At 41.6% G+C, this 10,199-nt stretch overlaps 1 long non-coding RNA gene across 2 annotated transcripts; it reads left to right on the top strand.

The window, feature by feature from the left end:
* Positions 1 to 7,999: 7,999 nt before the first annotated feature.
* On the top strand, positions 8,000 to 10,173 carry LOC102586156 (uncharacterized). Of its 2 annotated transcripts, XR_001472522.1 has the most exons (4): positions 8,000 to 8,257; positions 8,616 to 8,671; positions 9,414 to 9,474; positions 10,040 to 10,173. It is a non-coding gene; the product is annotated as an uncharacterized lncRNA (long non-coding RNA). The 2 variants fall into 2 exon arrangements; XR_368987.2 differs by lacking the exon at positions 10,040 to 10,173 and having other exon boundaries at positions 9,414 to 9,576.
* Positions 10,174 to 10,199: the final 26 nt, after the last annotated feature.

The raw sequence follows: 10,199 nt of genomic DNA, 5'->3' as shown, positions 1-10,199 counted from the left end.
AATGCGCGATGTTGCAATATTGTGGTACGAGAGTTGGGGGAGATCTAGGGGAAAATATGCATTCCTACCCATTTGGGATAGCTTCACAGAAGCTTTCATAGATCACTATTTTCCCGAGAGATTAGGGATGGCCGGATGGACCAATTTCTGAACCTCTTATAGGGCAGCATGATTGTCTGATAGTACGGGCGGAGATTTGATTCATTGGCTAGATATGCACCAGGATTTGTTGATACGATGCATGATAAGGTGCGTAGATTTGTGTGAGGGCTCGACTCAGACTATATCGATGCTTGTTCTAACTCTGCACTAAATGATAATATGGATATCTCGCGAATTCAGGCATTTGCGCAAGGCATAGAGGATCGCCGACATTTACAGCATCTGAGCAAGAGGGTTGAGAGAGAGACAGAACAGTGCTAGGCCCGCTGCTTCGCAAGGAGATTTTTAGGGTGGTCTCAAACCTAGATATTCTATTAAGCCACCCAGACCTCCACCACAACAGTTCCAGGGTAGTAGATTCGATCGTCAGGAACAGTCAGGCCCAGGTGAAGGTTAACGATCATCAAGCTCGCAATAGTAGAGGAGTTCAGGCTAGGCCAGGACAGCCTCGCCGCGTTGCGCTACCTGCGGTAAGATGCATTTGGGGAGGTGTAGATAAGGTTCCACGGGTTGTTATTCTTGTAGACAAGAGGGGCATGAGTGGAGAAACTTCCCTAGCATAGGTTAGTATGGTATAGGTCAATCGACTAGGTCAGCAATAGGTTCCTCCTCATCAGCCCAGCTTATAGGGCATGGACCCCAGACTTCAGTACGTAGAGGTAGAGGTGGAGTCAGAGAGGGAGCATCTAGTTCTGGTAGTGGATAGAACCGTACGTATTCATTAACCAGCCCACAGGACTCAAAGTCATCTCCAGATGTTGTGACAGGTACATTGATTGTTTGCTCCCATTGTGTTTATTCTTTGATAAATCCTGGATATACTGTCTCTTATGTTACTCCATTTATTGTGGGGAAGTTATGTATAGTAGCAGAGTCATTAGATCGACCCTTTATTGTATCTACACCAGTTGGTGAGTCTATTGTTGCCAGGAGACTATTCAGGTTGCACGGTAGAAAGTATCGACCGTTAGACCTCTGTAGATCTCGTAGAGTTAGAGATGGTCGATTTTGATGTTATTATGGGTATGGAATGGTTAGCGTCTTGCTATGCTAATGTTGAGTGCCAGACAAAGATTGTTAGATTTCACTTTCCAGTAGAGGCAGTTCGGGAATGGAAAGACGATATAGCAACGCCGAAAGGTAGGTTTATTTCCTATCTAAAGGCGAGGAGTATGATTACCAACAGTTGTATTTATAATCTTGTTCATGTTCATGATATAGATGAAGAACCACCAACTCTTCAGTCTATTCCAGTAGTTAATCAGTTTCTAGGTGTATTTCCAGACAAGCTCTCTTGTTCCCTTGAGAACGGGATATTGATTTTGCTATCGATATGCTACCAAGTGAACAACCCATATCTATCCCTCCTTATAGAATGGCTCCTGTTGAGCTAAAGGAGTTGAAGGAACTGCTGAAAGACTTGCTGGATAAACGCTTTATTAGGCCTAGTGCTTCACCATGGGGTGCACCAGTGTTGTTCGTAAGGAAGAAAGATGGCTCACTAAGAATGTGTATCAATTACCGACAGCTACATAAGACAACTATAAAGAATAAATATCCCTTTCTGAGGATATATGACTACTTTGATCAGTTACAACGTGCTACGTGTTTCTCGAAGATTGATTTAAGATCAAGGTACCACCATATACGAGTTTGGGAGAAAGGCGTTCCAAAGACAACTTTGGACTTGTTCATTATCGTCTCTATCGATAATATCCTCATTTATTCTAGGAATGAGGAAGCACATGTGAATTATTTGAGGGTTGTTCTACAAACTTTGAAAAATCACCAGTTATTCACTAAGTTTAGCAAATATGAGTTTTGTTTGCGATTCGTTGCTTTCCTTGGTTACATTGTGTCTAGAAAAGGGATCCGAGTGGATTCTCAAAAACTAAAAGCAGTGAAACAGTGGCCCAGGCCTACCTCTCCTACATATATCAAAAGTTTCTTGGGTCTAGCAGGTTACTATACAGAAGGTTCATGGAAGGATTTTCACCCATAGCCTCTCCAATGACTAAGTTGACACAGAAAAAGGTCAAGTTTTAGTTGTCAGATGATTGTGAGAAGAGCTTCCCAGAACTGAAAACTAGGGTGACTACAACTCCTGTTCTGACTCTACCCGAGGTTCAAACGGTTATGTTATCAATTGTGATGTGTCCAGAGTCGGCCTAGGTTGTGTGTTCATGCAGCGAGGTAAGGTTCTAGCCCATGCTTCTAGACAGCTTAAGGTGCATGAGAAGCACTATCCAAATCAGGACCTCGAGCTAGTAGCAGTCGTTTTTGCACTTAAGATTTGGAGACACTACTTATGTGGTGTTCACGTATGTGTTCACATACCATTAGAGCCTTTAGTATGTACTCACCCAGAAAGAGTTGAATCTTCCCTAGAGGAGATAGCTAGAGTTCCTCGAGGATTATGATATGAGTGTGCATTACCATCCTGGTAAGGCCAATGTAGTAGCAGATGCTCTTAGCACACTCTCTATGGGTAGTGTAGCACATGTTGACGAAGAAAGAAAGGAGCTAGCAAAGGATGTTCATGGACTTGCTCGCCTAGGAGTTCGTCTTATGAGCATATCAGATGGTGGTGTAACCATTCAGAATGGGTCAGAATCCTCATTGGTAGTGGAGATTAAGGAAAACCAAGACAATGATCCAATATTTCTACAACTAAAGGGTGCAATCCATTAACAGAGAGTTGAGGTTTTCTCCCATGGGGGAGATGGTGTGGTTCGTTATCAGGGTTGATTATGTGTTCCTAAGGTGGGTGAGTTGAGACAGCAGATTCCTGCAGAAGCCTATAACTCTAGATATTCTACTCATCCAGGCGCTACTTTGATGTACCGTGCTCTGCGGGAAGTCTTTTGGTGGAATGGCATGGAAAGGAATATAGCGGATTTTGTGGCTAAGTGCCCCAATTGTCAGCAAGTCAACGTAGAACATCAAAAACCATGAGGTATGACTCAAGTGATTGACTTTCCTCCTTGGAAGTGGGAAGTGATCAACATGTCACAGGTTTACGTCATACTCACAGACAGGATGACTCTATATGGATGATTGTTGATAGAGTTACTAAGTCTGTGTGCTTTTTGACTGTTAAGACTATAAACTCGGTGGAGGACTACGCCAAGATTTACATTATTGATATAGTTAGGTTGGATGGGGTTCCTTTTTCTATCATCTCAGATAGAGGTCTTTAGTTTACCTCTCATTTCTGGAAGTCATTTTAGAAGGGGCTTGGTACTTAGGTAAACCTTACCCCAACATTTCATCCATAGACGGATGGTCAGGTAGAGCGTTCCATTCAGACCATAGAGAAAATGCTGAGAGCTTTTGTGATTGACTTCAAGGGTAGTTGGGATGATCACCTTCCTCTTATAGAGTTCGCCTACAATAATAGTTACCATTCCAGCATTCAGATGGCCCCTTAATGAGGCCTTGTATGGGAGTAGATATAGATCTCCAGTTGGTTGGTTTGAAGTAGGTGAAGCAGCCATGATAGGGCCAGATTCAGTTCATGATGTTATGGAGAAAAGTGCAATTCATTAGAGATAGACTTAAGACAGCCCAAAGTCGCCAGAAGTCCTGTGCAGATGAAAGGAGAAGGGAACTAGAGTTCCAAGTTAATGATTGGGGTTTTTTGAAATTGTCGCCTATGAAAGGGGTGATGAGATTTGGCAAGAAAGGGAAGCCCATCCCTAGTTATTTAGGCCCTTACAAGATCTTGAAAAGGGTTGGTAAAGTGGCTTATGAGTTAGAGTTTCTAGAAGAACTAGCAGCAATGCATCCAGTTTTCCATATTTCGTTGTTGAAGAAGTTTGTGGGTGACCTAGCATCTATAGTACATTTAAAAAGTGTGGCGGTGAATGATAGTCTCACTTATGAAGATGTACCCATTGAGATTCTTGATCATCACGTTCGAAGATTGAGAAACAAAGAAGTCGCTTCAGTCAAGGTTTTGCGGAGGAGTCAGTCAGTAGAGGGAGCTACTTGGAAAGCCGAAGCAGCCATGAAGGCTAAGTATCCTCACCTCTATCCTTCCGATTCCATTATAGTTGGAGGTAATAGTTCCTCTTCAGTTTTTCAGTCATTCACGCGTAAATTCAATCCTAGTATCATGTTGCTTAAGTTTGTAGTTGCATGTTCAGCGTATTTGGATGATTCTTGGAACTTAGATTAGTAAGAAATCAAATTCCAGAAACTTAGTTGTACGGTGCACCTCTTTCCCTCCATTTCAGCTAGTTTAGTCTTCATTCGAGGATGAATGATCCCAAGGGGGAGATATTGTAACACCTCGAAAACCAAACCTTGAAACAAATTGCAGAAACTTGCCTGAACCAGTGAACCATGGCAGGGTTCATGGACCCTGATAGTGTCCACAATCCGGTGACCTGCCTGCGGTGGTGAGTTAGGGTCCACCAAGACCAAACGTCAGACCCCGGGACCCTTCACGGGCCATGGTCTTGACGTAGGACTGTGGTGGCATCTATAGTGTCTGAACCAGTAGACCCGCCAAGCCTAGACCTGAGACCCCCCATGCCAAAGTGAGGGCCACGAGGACCTTCACGGTCTGTGGTCCTCCACACGGGCCGTGGAAAGGGCTCGTGAACGTGATATACCAGACCTCAGCCCAAGTGAGGACCACGAGGACCTTTACAGTCCGTGGAACGCTCATGGACAAGACCCCCAGAAATCAGTAGCCACTGACCAAGGACCACGACCGGTCCCACGGTCTTGGTCCTTTCAGGCTTCGTGAAAGTGGTCGTGGTCAACCCCGCCAGATTTTTAAATAGGGTTATTTTGGTCTTTCCCCTACTCGTTGGGCACCTAAACTACATGGTTTAACCCCTAAACTACGTGGTTTTTGTCAGTTTTAGCCTAGAAACATAACTAGAACTTACCTAAGTCAGATATTTCATCAAAAGTGAGAAAACAATTAGAGCGTAAGAGGAAAAAGAGGTCGAGTAACCCAAGTTCAAGAACGCAACAAGGTTTCATCAGTTTCAGGCCCAAAATCGAGAGATTTCTCCGTGGAGTTTGTACCATTTATGTGGGATTTCCCTAGTGGGTTCCTTTCACCCATTAGTTCCCTAGATTTCAGTCTGAATCTTGATACCCTTAATATTATCTAGACTTAGGGTTTCTTAAATGTTAGAATTGTTGGGGATTTAGCTGTTAGAATGATCCAAATCATATTATCATATTATAGTATTGTTTTTGCCCATATTCATGCATAAAATCAGAACCCTAGCTATGTAGTTCTTTTAGTTCATGAATTACACATGCTAGGTCAGTAAATTCAATTAAACATCAATATGCCTCAGTATTCAAATGTATTATTATCAGTGTATAAAATGTTGCATTCTCAGTTTGCATCTCAGTAATTTGAGCTATTTAGTAGTTTAGCATATCAGTCATAGAGTGTAAATTTACTTAATCATATGGGAAGCTTAATACCGAGTGGACTAGGGTCAGTCACCCTTAAGTCCCAGAACTACATGCTCTATTAGTTTAGTCAACATATTTCCGAGACAAGTAAATGAGGGGGGTTGTGTAACAAATAACTAATTGTTGTTTAGAGATCAACGGAGGAAGATTCGAACTTTAGTTGTTATCAATGAGAGATAGTAACTAGGGTGTATGTGATCCCCATAAGCTCATAACGCGGTACTCCTAGTAATAGTAATCCTTTCCTAGTGTATTACATGCAAAGTGATAAGTTAGGTATCTCTAATTCGTTGGTCCGGCAACTAGAGAATTTTACCCCGCACCTTGGTCCGGCTACGTTTATATAATTTACTAACCCTGACCGGTACCTCATATTAGACATCACATCGATGTATGTCTTGGTTTTCACCCTCGCACCAACCACCATTAGATTATTAGATAGTATCACACTAAATCTATGTTGATAATTCTTTTCTTATTAACTACCTCCTTGGTCTGGAAAGTAGCAACAAGGGGAGTTCTAACGTTTGCAACCGCTAAAAAGACTTCTAAACGAAAGAATTATCAATGCATGCAATAACAGTATTCAAGAATTACTTAGTTACTATTCATACTTTGTTAATCTCTCATAGTTCGACAACCCTAGTTGTGGATTTAGTTACCCATAGTAGTAAGAACACATTTCACATTTTTAGATGAATAAATCATGAACTTACGTAATGAGAAGAAGAAACCCAGAAACTCAACTTGAATTTCAAAATCAAAATCTTCAAAACGAACTTAGGAAATCAAGAATTGCTAAAATTGCAAGTTAATCTCCAAAGCCAAAAACTAGAATAAAAGTAATGAAGTCTAACGCCAAAAAACGAGATTTACATGCCCTGTATATAGAAAAAAAAGTCATAACCAAAAAGGAAACGAAATAAGGAAATAAAGTTTCTGGAGGCAGTTGTCATTGACGAGTCTGACCTACGGACCGTGGACTGACCTACGGTCCGTAGGTCCCTTCCGTGATCTGGGACTTAGGTTATTTTCCTACCTTCAAAATCATCAACTCTCAGAAGCATTTAACGGCTCAGTAGGATGGACCGTGACTCGATCCACGATCCGTCAATCGCGCTCCGTGATCTCACACTTAATTTCTTCAAATAAGGTATTGGAACACATCCTCTGAATCATTTGACGAACCTACATTACGGCCCGTAGACCATACTACAGTTCGTCAATCCTAGTCGTGGTTCCACACTTAGACAAGAATTCCTTGATTTCCTCTCCAAGCTTTGCCCATTAGGTACGCCCTTCACCAACAGACCATGAATGGACCTACGGTCCGTATATCACATCCGTAGGTGGCTTTTTCTGCATCATTCCTTCAACTGTCTCTTAACTCCCCCGTCTAAACTTATTTCTTGCAAACTCTAAAAACACATCAATACCACTACAAAATGGCCCTAGACACACACAATTATTAAGTGTAATGTATTAAAAATACCTTAAACTCACGGTATATCAACACCCTCAACATAAATTCGTTGTTTGTCCTCAAGCGACACACTAAGACTTTAAACGACACTTGTATAGAAGTAAGAATTCAAGCAAAAGCAATCACATGGCTCTCTATCCCGACTCTCTCTTTGAGTGCAAATATTTTCTCTTAGACTCAACAAGCTAACTCATGCGGATCAAAATATGACAAAGATCGACCAATTAACACACAACATACATTATTTTGCTATCACCAAGGTACCAACTTTCCGACAATGTAACTAGTGCCCTTACTTCAAACAAAATCCCTTTTTCACACAATGAATATAATTTTGAGTACAAGGATTCATTCAACACTCCCGCTCATAAGTAATTTCAAGTACAGTTAGTTAGTCGGACCCTACATTTGGGAAAATGTAACAACATGTATTACTCATATGATAGTTCTATTCATGCGATACTTGACAAAAGATAGCCTTATAGTATAGGTGAGTGACCGTACTTCTTATATGATTAGTGTTGGTTTAAACTAGCCCGGAAGGAGATGTAACACCTTGCACATTTTAGCATGTGTACTGCAAGTTAACTCCGATAGAAGTATTTAAACTAGAGGTAGTAAGGTGGTAATTGGGCCAAATGCACTACCACCTACTTGCATTAATTTGGCCCAAGTTGAGTAGAAGGATAAGGGGAAAAAATGGACAGCCAAGGCCCAATAGTCTTAAGCCCTAAAAGGCCCAAGTGAAAAGTCCAAATAGGTGGACCACCTACTTGCATTAAGTATGGCCCAAATTGACAAGAATAGAGGGATAATTCGGAGTAGGGCCCAACAAGTGTTGAAATTCCCAAAAGCCCAAGTTATAAGGCCAAGTAGGTGGGACCAAGAGGTGGGTCACCTACTTGACAATACATGGCCAAAATTAGTCAAGAAATTCGGCCATTACACCTCCTTTTTAAAGGGATAAAGATCAGATCTTTTGCTTCATTTTTACCTTGCAAAATTTTCAGATTTCTTAAGTTCTCTCTTGGTCTCTCTTGGCTTCAATTAGCAGCCCTAGAACACCTTGGGTTCTTGAGTATTGCCCCCTTTCCAAGTAAAAGTTTGAAGGAGAGTTTCAGTTCTTGAAGTACAAGTTTAGAGGATAAATTCCCAAACACTAAGGTAAGGCTACTGCCCATTTTTGCTTCTCTTTAAATTCAGATTTGGGGTGGAGAATTGTGCTTGTATTTATCAAGAACTAATGGATGGTGACAAATCCTTGAGTCAATATTCTCCTTTTATGCTGAAAAATTCTTAGGGATTGATAGTGGCTGCCTTATGTATATTGTTGTTGGGGGCTGTTTGGGTATCTTGGCAAAGGATGTATGAAGTTGTATTAATGTGTAGAAGGAAGGGGTGGTGGTTCACCATTGTGCAAGGGTTGTATGGGCCTACTTTCCGTCGAGTGTTTAGCTACTGTTTTATAGGGCCTTAAAGTGATTAGATGCTAACGTCAGCTTAATCATGATTTATATTGTAGATTAGCACCCAAGAAGGGAGGCTGAATCGTGACAATTGGATTGGTCCGAAAATAAGGTATGTAGGGCTATTCGATATTCCTTGGCATGAAATCAGATCCTTACGATGGATATCAACAAGTGTATTTCCTAAGTTCTATTCCTAGTATAGGAAACATAGTGGCAACATACGATATCCAAATAGCTAACCCCCCTAAGTGTATAGAATTACGTAATTTTACATTCGGTACTCTATAGTCAATTGGAGTCATTTGTGTGATTTAAGCTCTCAAGTAATGTATTAACGTTCCATAGCTCCTTATATTGTAGCTACTGCCCTAAAGTATTATTTTCATGTCTTCTACTACTGTTCCGTATTTCCAAATCTCAAAAATGATTATGACCACCAAAACAACAATCTCAAAGATTACAGAATCTAAGTGAAGCAATTTGTATAAGCATGGGTGGCAGCTCAGGGGCGAAAGCCTAGCATGGGCCGATCCCGATTTGTGTAATTTTGAGGACCGCATCCCAGGGGTTAAAAGGCCTAGCATGGGTCATCCTCTTCTACCACTGATCAGCTGGTCATTAGTATCACATGCCTTATAAAGATCATAACACACATAAAGGTAAGGGCAAGAATGTAACATACATGATCCCATAAGAGTTAATAGAGGTGGTCTTTGGTTCTGATTTATGCACTTATACATCGATACTTGGTTTCATTTGAACTCTTGTTTTATATGTGTTGTGGCCTTACATATTCAGTACATCTTTCGTACTGACGTCCCTCGCGGGGGACGCTGCATTTCATGTTGCAGGCACAGGTACTCCCGCTAGTAGACCTCCTCAATAGGAGCATACGACACTCAGCTACTTTTGGTAAGCTCCACGTTGCTTCGGAGCTTTACTGAGCCCTTGGTAGATTCATTTTGGTATTGTATCGTAGTTAAGGGTAAGGCGGGGTCTGTCCCGACCTACTCTAAGGATTTCCATCTTTTAGAGGCTTTGTAGACTTATGTATATGGTCCAGCTGCATCTTAACAAGTTGTGGTCTCAACGGCCAAGTCTTGTATATAAGTTTTGGGTCTACTTATGTCGATTAGTATCGCTGCATCCTATATTAACTTGTCACAAAAATTGTCATAGTTACATGCATAGTAAACAGGTTACATGTTGGTTCTCTCGGGCCTTTAGGGCATCGAGTGCCTGTCCGTCTTAATGGGATTTGAGGCGTGACAAAGTGGTATCAGAGCAGGTCATCCTAGGGAGTCTACAAAGCCGTGTCTATGTAGAGCCTTGCTTATGGATGTGTTGTGCACCACATTTATAAACAGGAGGCTACGGGACATGTAGGAGTTGTCTCTTTTCTTTCATTTCTTAGATCGTGCGATAGAACCAATGTTGTAGATGAATAGTACCTAACTTCTAAATTGTTTTATTATAGCGAAGATGCCGGTTACGAGAAAGAGTAAAAGTTCGGGTAAGCGAGTGGATGTGGCTGCCCAAGAAGGGACCAGCCAACCACCACCTAGTCTTGATGTTCATGGTGAGGCTCAAGATGAGTCTCTATCACAGACTTCCCCGACCCCTCCATCTCCAGAAGA

Source organism: Solanum tuberosum, unplaced genomic scaffold (genome assembly GCF_000226075.1).
Source record: "Solanum tuberosum cultivar DM 1-3 516 R44 unplaced genomic scaffold, SolTub_3.0 scf00872, whole genome shotgun sequence".
Classification (NCBI taxonomy): Eukaryota; Viridiplantae; Streptophyta; class Magnoliopsida; order Solanales; family Solanaceae; genus Solanum; species Solanum tuberosum.
The sequence above is the reverse complement of the archived record's forward strand: the minus strand, read 5'-3'. Positions and strand labels throughout refer to the sequence as shown.